The 7,294-nt window shown below is 41.9% G+C and overlaps 1 protein-coding gene across 1 annotated transcript in view; it reads right to left on the reverse strand.

The window, feature by feature from the left end:
- The window catches only part of LOC126391058 (zinc finger protein GLIS2-like), a 45,077-nt gene extending 38,253 nt beyond the window's left edge, over positions 1-6,824 (reverse strand). The window contains exon 1 of the mRNA XM_050045655.1: positions 6,380-6,824. The gene's annotated coding sequence lies outside the window, so the exon portion shown is untranslated. The remainder of the gene's footprint in view (positions 1-6,379) is intronic.
- Positions 6,825-7,294: the final 470 nt, after the last annotated feature.

Consider the following 7,294-nt stretch of genomic DNA (forward strand, 5'->3'; position numbering starts at 1 on the left):
ACTCTCAAAATTGACCACTGCATGAAAAATCGATGTTTTGAAAGACATGTACTTTACATTAGGGGATGCACTAAACATAAAGTTTCGGCTGTTAGGTTTAGGGGGGAAAAAAAGGTGTCTTTAGGTTTTAGACATGAAAACTTACAGTGGTTAGGAAGAGAAACAGAAGAGTATGACTCAAAGTTCACTCAGAGTCTGGGTCCAAACACTGGCCTCCTGGGGAAAGTCCCGGAGGAAAGTCCTGTGTTTTGTGACCCATCCACCACTGCAGCATGCCTCCTTATGAGTCCGCTTCCTGCTTTATTCTTTACTCCTGTTAGCGCACTGGTCATGTGATCGCAGCCTTCAAGATTACATGGGTTATGCATGAATTACTGGCTCATCATTAGGTGGGATAAATACGAATTTTGGTGCTTTGCTTTTTGTAGGAGAACGTATGAACAGTGTATGAGAACATCCTGGTCTTTTTGCAGTTGTATGGTTCTCTCTGTATTTATTTTGCATCTCTTTGTGATCATTTCGAATCTTCTTCTGGTGTTATTTGACATTTGACAAAGGAAGGCTGGGAGCCCCTGACACTTTGCGCCCCTGGGCCTGTGGCCAGTATGCCTGTTCAGTAATCCATACACGGTTTGATGTAATATTAATCAACAACAACTTTAATATAAAAGTTATTTGTCTTAATAAGGTCCAGATTCTCAAATGAGATGTCAAATGTTTGCTTCTTTTATCTGTTTGAGCCTGTAATAAATTAAACATCTTTTGATTTTGGACACATGTGATGGACATTTTTCATCGTTTTCGTACATTTAGAGGACTAGGTGATTAAGTGATGATTTAAAGATAAAAACCATCATCACAAATGATCAAAGTATTCAGGAGTTGCAGCCCTGGTGGAGCTAAAAACTTACTGAGGCTGACACCAAAGCAGTGGGTCAACATCATCAAAGAAGTCAGGAGGAGAAGAGGGCGATGAAAAGAGAAATAAGCTAACAGTCTCTTCATTGTAGTCCACATCTATGAGCCATTTCTGATTCTACGCCCATCTGCCACGGCACTTGATCCCTCTTTACAATCATAATTCCCCTCCTGGCCAAGACATCTTTTTTTTCCTTTATTCATTTTTCCTCCCTTTCCCTGCTCTCAGTTCACTCCTTCTCTTTGTCAGGCCCTTTTTTCGTGGAGGCCAGCATTTCGTTTGCCTCCTTCCTCAAACACAGACTAAAAAGAAAAAGAGGCAACGTGTGGGAGGGAGGGGAGAGGAGAATAAGAAGGGGGAGAGAGGGAGTTGGGGAGTGATGGAGGGAGGGGGGGGGGGTGTCGGGGTGGGGTTTGCGGAATTTGGTCTATGTTTGGTTTGGAAGTAAAGGCCCCGGCGCTGGGCTCTCAGGAGGATAATGGAAAAGAGAGGGAGAAGAAAGGGAGGTTTATGGATGTGTGTGTACCCTCACAGGTGGTCGGCACATACTGATGGGGGGGCCTTTTGTGTGTGTTCAAATGTGTGTGCGTGTGTGTGTGCGCGCCTGTGTGTTTACTGTTGGCAAAGCTATGAGTTCTCAAAGCATGTGTGTACATTCGTCTGTTGATTTGCAGATGTTGGCACGGATGCATGTGAGCTTTTAGCATGTAAGAATCGGAGAAGGAAGACAGAGAGAGGAGGTGAATAAGACATTCCTAAGATGGAGGAGGAGGGGGGAGGAGATGCAGGGAGCCAGTGGTTAGTTAGTGGTTAGAAACTAAGAGGAGAAAAATGAATGTCTGGTCCAGGGCTGGGCCCAAAAACGATACCACAACCAGCCAACGAGCCAAGCGAGAGAGGAGAGGAAAGGAGAGGAGAGGAGAAAATACAGTCAGAAAGAGATATATTACAGAGGAGAACCAGGGGAGGCCTCCTTCTCCTCCACCACCTCCTGCCCTCCTCCTCCTCCTCCCCTACCACCTCTTGCCCTCCTCCAATATGAGGCCTGCAAACTCCTGCCTCTGCCGCAGGGGAGAAAAATGGGGGAGTGGTGCTTTTATAGCTGAGCTGAACCCGCTGAACCCATCATGTGCAAACAGCAGGCGAAGCACAGAGACAACAGAGGGCCGAGGCCAGCAGCCACACAGGGGGCTCTAGTGGGGGGTCTCAGGTTGAGGGCTGGAGGTATGAGGAGGAGGAGGAGGAGGTGTGTGATGGTGGAGGAGGAGGATGAGAGTCATCAAAGGTCTCCCTCTACTCCCTGTTTAACTGTACACACCATCAGATTGGGTTGGGGTCTTTCTTTTCTTCAGTTATTACTTATTTCATTTGTCTTTCTTTACTTGTTTCACCTTCTTTCTCCCTCCTTCCTTCCTTCCTTCCTTCCTTCTTTCCTTTGCTTTATTTCTTCTGCTACCTCACTTGGTTTCCTCTTTCACTTCTTTCCCATCTTGTTTTTCCCTCCGATTTCTTTCTTCCTGCCTTCTGTTATTCCTTATTTTTCTGCTAAACTTTCTCTCCTTCATTCCTCCTTGTTGCCTTTCTAATTTTGTTTTCTTTCCTTCCTTTCTTTCTGGCCTTTTTTTTGCTTCCGTAACTTTTTTCTTTGCTCACTCCACTTGGTTTCCATCACTTCTTTGACTTTTTTGTATGTCTATTTCTTCTTTAATATCTTTTTTTATTTATTTATTTTTGCTGTTCGCATCCTTTGTTCCTTTCGCCCTTTTTTCTTGAATGCCTTTTTTTTCCCTCCACACTTTTATTTTACTTTCTTCTGCCCTTCTTTGGCTTCCTCCTCTTGCTCCCTTCACCTTTTTCCCTCGTCTGTTTGTTTTCTGTCACTTTCTGTCATCTGTTTCCCTCCTTCTTTCCTTCCTTCCTTATTTCCTTTTCTTCTTTCTTCCACTGATTTGTTGTTGGTTTTATTTTCGAGATTACTTCTTTCATTCTGTCCTCTACTTTCCTTCTTTCAGTCATTCTTTGTGCAATTTCTTGTTTCATCCCTTGTTTTAAGCACTTTTTTAGGCATTTTAGAGACATGATGGAAAACAAGGTGTCTCTGGCCAGACTTGAACCAGCGACGTTGCAGTAAGTTGGCACTATAAACCCAGAGGACAACAGGGCATCGTCCATTTTTTCTTCCTTTTTCTCTGCCTCCTTCAATTCTTGCTGTTCTTCCATAACTTTCTTTTGCCTTCATCCATTTCTTTCTCTCCTTAACACGTTTCTTTTATACTCCTTTGTTTGTTGACAGTCTGTCCACCCTCACTGACTTCTCTCTGTCTTTATTTTATTCTTATTTCCCTGTCCTTTCACACACTCATATATGCCATACGTATGAGCAATACTCCCACCCTGCAGCAGACAGTGTGGGTGGAAGTGGGCTGTAAGGCAGACGCACCCAACAACAACAGGAAAGGAGTTTGCTTGGCTCTGGGCCTTTTTTAAAAATCCATCCACAAGCGTCTGTCCAACCTTTAGAAAACAGCATGATGCAACGAGCGTGCAACCTGCATATCGCTGCCGTCACACAAAAAACCCCACATTCTCAAAAAGTTTTTTTTTACTCTGACCACCAAGATGCAACTCAGAAAACTAAGGAAGGGGTTCGTGTGGAGCTGACACACCCAGTGTTAACTCCCCAAACCTGCCCTGCCTCTTGGGGACCCCGAGGAGTTTCAGTTTAAGTGAAAGCGTGAAAATCACTGCAGCTGGATTTAAGGAGTTTTTCTAATGCGGAGGCGTATCATCCTTCAGGGAGGATGAGGAGCCATGATCAGTGATGCGCAGTCATGTCAGGGGGGTGGAGGACTTGAGAGATTAGATGACCCAAACTGCTGGGAGGAAAACAAGGGAAGTAAAGGTCTCGTCTCCACCCTGTTTCACTTGAGAGTATGTGTCAACTTAAGGGTTTTAAACTTTCATTTAAGTTTACCATGCTTCTACAGGCACACCAGTTACCTTAGGGGTCTTGTGGTTAGAGAAAATAATTAGCATACTGTCCAGTAATGCCACAGACAGATCCTAAAACCTTAACAACAAAGTGCTTGTCAGTGCAAAATGTCCAAGTATGGGTGTTTTGTTGATCTTGCACCCACAGAGACAGGATGAAGACACACTAGCAGTACATTTTTCAAGTTGAGGCTACTAAAACCACTGGTTTTGGTTAGGGAAAGATGCAGTTAAAGTTAAAACATCAATGTTGGGTGCAGGGCTGCGTCTACTGTAAGCATATTTGTGACTTTGCGAAACCGACAATCTGACAAGCATCTTCACACAGAAGCTGTTCAGGTGTTCGTGTGTGAGAAAGTAGTCAAGATTTTAACTTCTCTCTGTGGCTCACTTTTTTAACAGCTACTTCTCTTACTTTTCCTGTGTATCATTATGTGCAGCCCCATTATTGCTTCTGTGTGCACCATTATCTCCATCGATGTATGATTCATTGTATTTTGCCCCCTCTCTTTAACAACGGGATTTTCACCGAGTCTTGAGCATAGCCCTTCGCAACAGCTACGAACACTTTTGCCTTTAGACATGGTCAGATGACTCTTCATACAGACTAGTTTCTTTGAAACCTAATGAACCCTCAAGAATATCATGCTACTTCCTGCTTTGATAATGAACATGTAGGTTGTTTTACACCACATAAACCAAAAAAAATGCTGTTACTTTCCTGCTGATGACTGCTTATGTATAGCTTACACTATGCCAGTGCTGCATCAAGTTCGCACTGCTTATGTATAGCTTACACTATGCCAGTGCTGCATCAAGTTCGCAAATGCCTGGTGTATGTTTGAACCATCAACACATTAATGAAATTAATATTGTGTTTTCACCAAGTAGGAGTGTATACATAAGAACAACAACAGGGCCCACAGTTGATCCTTGAGGAGCTCCATATTTAAGATGAGCCAGAGGAAGAGGAGAATGCAACTAGGGGCTCCAACTAGCAGCTGTTTTCATTATTGATTGATAAATCAGTTTGTCCACAAAATGTCAGAAAATGAATTTCCCAAAATGCAAGGTGATGCCTTCGAGTGTTTGGTTTCATAGTCCAAAACTCAAAGACATCAGTTTACAATCATGCAAGCTAAAGCAGTGGTTTTCAAACTTTTTGTGTCCAAGGCAAGGGCAAGCCAAAATCTCAAGTCACCTGTATTTATATCTGTGCACAATAACTTCTATAATGTGTGTTATCACTCTTATCATGACTTTCGCTGGTATATTGTCTTCGCTGGTGCTTTGTTTGTAATTTGCTCCATACAATAAAGTGATCCATTGTTTCACTCATGGCTTTCTCCTTTAAACTCTTATCATACTCACACTGGCTGCCAATCATTAAATTAAATTAAATTATTATTTTTTTCTTCTTTCTTTATTAGGAAATTGGTGTGCACACCATACTGATACAGTGAATTAAAAGTTCATTCACACCATTTGAGAACCACTGAGCTAAGGAAAAGCAGGAAATATAAAAGTTTTAGAAGCTGTAACAATCAAATATTCCTTTTTTACCTTTACCAAATTACCAAAGAAATGAATCAGTTACTGAAATTGAAATTTCTTCGAGACACATCAATTAATGATTACCATGTGATTTTTTGGAATACATGAACTATCACGCACACACTGGGCCAGTACCTTCAGAATAAAATGTATTTAAACCCGCTGTACAAGAAGAATAACTGAGGGCCCAGGATGGACCCTTGGGGAACCTCATATTGGTAAAGAGCTGTAGATGAGGTGAAAAATGTAACTTTTGATAGTTTTAAAATGTAATTTGAGGCAAATCAGAACCAAGAGTGGAGATATATCTCTCCAGCTGACTTGTGCCAACTTCAAATAACTGTCACCAACATTAACAGGTGTTTAAAACTACCATTTTTACATTTTTCATACATGTAGAACATTAAGTAGATTTAGACAAAAGTTTAAAAATATTGTATTAATCAAATATGAAAAGGGATGATCAAACTGCAATACTGATGTAAAACATCAAGGTACAGGAACTTAAATTGCCTTTTGTAAGATGTATTTCTTATTGTTGTTGCTATTTGCCTTGTTTGCCTGTTTTGTTTTGTTTTGTTTTGCTGTTGATTGCTAAATATGATGTGCTGTTAAAAGGGTAGGTGTTATAAGCTGTAGCTTCAGCCTGCACCTTTTTCAGACTGCAGAAGTGTTGAAGTTATGTTAAATTACTTTATTGTAATGTTTTGCACTGCACTATTTAAGTATCTGCCATTTTCTGTGAGAAGCTGTGACTTTATTTACATGAATTTGTAGATTAATACATGACGGAAATAAATTCTAAATTCTACTCCTGTTTTAAACTGTGACAGAGTATCATTCAGTGATTTTTAGACTGATATATTTGTTAGGATAAAGAAGACAAGCCAGTGGCTGAATCTGTTCAGGATTTACCTTACAACAGCCTGTAGACGGTCTAACAGCCTCCTCTGCTCCCTGCGGTCTGTCTGAAGATGCTTTCGAGCCTCCAATAGACACAAACTGAGGACAAAAATCACCCAAATCAAGCGAGTTTGTCCGGCGTTTCCTGAACCATCTCCGATCAAGTTATCAGCTGTCTCTGGCTGGTTTCAAAATAAAATATTTTGAAAGCAAATCCTCCCACAGGGGATCGTTCAAGAGGGAATAAAATGCCTGTTGCGAGTGGTCAGTTTTCGGATATACAGCCGAAAACCTTGTCTTGTGAATAGTTTTCTGTCAAAATTAGACTGACGCAAGCTGAGGAAATCACTGACGGCTGAATGTCACTCAGATGTGAGGATGCAGGCTGCGATGGGAATGTCAAATCCAGAAAGGTAGAGGATCTGCTTGGAGGCGCATCGCCCAGTTGCGACGCTGGTCAACTGAGCTTCCAGCGGCGGCGAAGAGGGAAGAGGCTGTCAGGGTGGGAGAGGAGGGGAGGAGAGACACCAGAGGAAGTGGATGGAGGGAGGGAGGGAGAAAGAGGCAGAGAGACATTGGAAGTGTGGAGGACAGAGAGAGAAATGCCAGAATAGAGATCCAACTTCCTCTGCCAGCTGTTGACTCTCACGATAGTCTGAGCTGTGTTTTGCTGTGAGCAGTGGTGGAGCAAGTTTCCACATCTGTATTTGAGTAAAAGTATGGACGGACTCCATCATCAAGTAAAAGTCCTGCCTTAAAAGTGCTACTTTAGGAAAAGTATTAAAGTATAATCAGGAAAATGTAGCCTATAAAGTATTAAATGTAAAAGTAGGGTGAATTAAGGGTGAAGTTTTTGAATGTCCTCCTCCTGTCATAAAATCAGAAAAACACCCTTCAAATGATACATTCCTGTAATACTGAATATGT

The sequence above is a fragment of the Epinephelus moara genome, chromosome 5 (assembly GCF_006386435.1).
Source record: "Epinephelus moara isolate mb chromosome 5, YSFRI_EMoa_1.0, whole genome shotgun sequence".
NCBI classification, from domain to species: domain Eukaryota; kingdom Metazoa; phylum Chordata; class Actinopteri; order Perciformes; family Serranidae; genus Epinephelus; species Epinephelus moara.